This window comes from Bison bison, unplaced genomic scaffold (genome assembly GCF_000754665.1).
Source record: "Bison bison bison isolate TAMUID 2011002044 unplaced genomic scaffold, Bison_UMD1.0 scf7180017846361, whole genome shotgun sequence".
Taxonomy (NCBI): Eukaryota; Metazoa; Chordata; class Mammalia; order Artiodactyla; family Bovidae; genus Bison; species Bison bison.
In genome coordinates, this window is record NW_011476934.1 from 3,796 (window position 1) to 5,144 (window position 1,349).

At 50.0% G+C, this 1,349-nt stretch overlaps 1 protein-coding gene across 1 annotated transcript in view; it reads left to right on the forward strand.

The window, feature by feature from the left end:
- The window catches only part of LOC104988171 (FERM and PDZ domain-containing protein 3-like), a gene marked incomplete at both ends in the record, with an annotated part of 5,192 nt that overhangs the window by 3,515 nt on the left and 328 nt on the right, over positions 1 to 1,349 (forward strand). The window lies entirely within an intron of this gene.

The window sequence follows — 1,349 nt, forward strand, 5'->3', positions numbered from 1 at the left end:
CTTTGTTTACGGATGCTGAAATGTGAATTTCATGTGATTTTTATGTGTCACAAAATATGGTTCTTTGGAATTGTTTCCACGCATTTAAGAATGTACAAAACCATTCTCAGTTTGTGGGTTGGACAAAAACTGGCAGAGGACTGGATTGGCCTGTGGGCCAGAATTTGCCAACCCCTGCCCTATTTCATTGTTCTTACCCATATTCCCTCAGTCCCCCAGCCTGGATGCCCCTTGCACCAGCCCCCACCCAGGGCCTTCAGTATAGCAATGCTCGCCTGAGGTAGGGCATAAGTGGTCCCCCTAAGACTGTGCCCCGGGCTAGTTTACCCTAGTGTGCTTCTGTGAAAGGAAATTCAAATCATTTGCTTACTGGATCCAGGTGTTAGTCATGCTCTGGGGAACACGCTGTCATGCTCGTGGGGCACACTGATGGAAAGCCACTTATCAAAGTGTCTAGAACAGATGGAAGAGGTTCCTTGGGGTGATGCTAATGCCAGGGAATGGGCTGGCAGAGGACTCAGGCTTGATGGCACCAAGGAGCCTGTCAGGACCACTTAAGGGAATCTAGTCCATCAGGCACAGAGGTGACCATTTACGTACTGAGATTTGAGGATCCTGGGAAGTCCACTGCTGAAATTCTTATAGATCATTCCTCTGGGGTAAGACTACTGTGGTCCCTATTACGTGTGTGTGTGCACTTAGTCGTGTCCGACTCTTTGCGACCCAATAGACTGTAGCCCACCAGTCTCCTCTGTCCATGGGATTTCCCAGGCAAGAATAATGGAGTGGGTAGCCATTCCCTTCTCCAGGGGATCTTCCTGACCCACGGATCGAACCCATATCTCCTGCATTGCAGGGGATTCTTTACTGTTGAGTCAACTGGGGAAGCCCATAGTGCCTATTCAAGACAGCAAATAGCTTCTTAGGGAGGGAGATCCCCCTCCAGGCTACTTTGTCAGTTTAGCTTTTAGCACGAGGTGAGAAGTGCAAGCTGTTGGTGGGGGAGGGTAAAGACCAAACACCGGAAGCCACCTGTTCAGACAGAGCACCAAGGGAGACTTGAGTGGCCCAAGGCAACCAATGGAAAAATCTCTGGGGTTTAGTAGGACAAGGGTACTTCAAAGGCACCAAAACAGACCTCACCTGTTTGATGATTTTGCTAGAACTAGCCCTGTTGCTGCCCACTTCACTCTCCCTGCTACTGAGGCTAATGTGTCCATTTAGACCGATGATCCAGGGCCCTGTCCTGGGAACAGGGGCATCCCAGACCATTTTCCCTTCGAGGTTGTCTTCTTGCCCTGACCCTGAGCTCCAGATATTTCCAGATGTCCCAACAGAACCAGTCCAGT